The sequence below is a fragment of the Atta colombica genome, unplaced genomic scaffold (assembly GCF_001594045.1).
Source record: "Atta colombica isolate Treedump-2 unplaced genomic scaffold, Acol1.0 scaffold133, whole genome shotgun sequence".
Taxonomy (NCBI): domain Eukaryota; kingdom Metazoa; phylum Arthropoda; class Insecta; order Hymenoptera; family Formicidae; genus Atta; species Atta colombica.
The window spans coordinates 231,399-232,157 of record NW_017259221.1 but is presented as its reverse complement, the minus strand read 5'-3'; the positions used below and the strand labels follow the sequence as shown (position 1 = coordinate 232,157).

At 30.6% G+C, this 759-nt stretch overlaps 1 protein-coding gene across 1 annotated transcript in view; it reads right to left on the bottom strand.

Annotated features, from left to right (window-relative positions):
- LOC108684330 (cysteine-rich motor neuron 1 protein-like) overlaps positions 1-759 on the bottom strand; it is a 21,728-nt gene that overhangs the window by 9,358 nt on the left and 11,611 nt on the right. The gene's annotated exons all lie outside the window — the stretch shown is intronic.

The following is a 759-nucleotide window of genomic DNA, read 5'->3' as shown; positions in this document are numbered from 1 at the left end:
TATATATATATAAAATATAAGAAACACATATATATTCTAAAAACCTATTGTTTTTTATTGTATTTCAATAAGCGTAAAAATGAATTTAACACATTGCTGAGCCAGCGCGCTCCTATATTTTCAATACAATCTCTGGCAAAAGAGGGAGAGATAGAAGAAAAGATGAAGGGATGTATTTTAATAGTGTAGGAGAAATTCAATTTGTTATTGGCATGCAAATCGGATTGCCCTCGATATTTATTGAGACGACATGCATCCTGCTGTAACACATTAGAATGGGAATCGATTGCCGGAATACGAAATCACATGGGAAATTTCTAGCCAACGATATCACATTATATCGAATATATATATAGGTACCCTGCATTTCCGATCATCTATGTCTACGTCATGTACATTAATGACCATACAATTCACACGTGCAATTCATGCGTGCAACTCTGATGTACTTGACTGTACGCACGACATACGTTAAGCGTACCATTATCGATCAAATTCAATTTAATCTCTAATCGAGTTTAGAATTCGAAGTTATGCACAAAAATGATCTCTACATTTCTATTCGTATGCATTTCTACTCGTACAAAATTGTTGTGCATCTTTCAATAACAAAACGTTAGATTTGTTATAAATTTTAATGTTTAATTATTATTGCAAACAGATAATTGACTATTAATCAATAATCCTTTTAAAAGCCAAATAGAATATTATTCTTTAATTCATCAAAAGAAAAAGGAGAAATAATAAAATATCATTTTT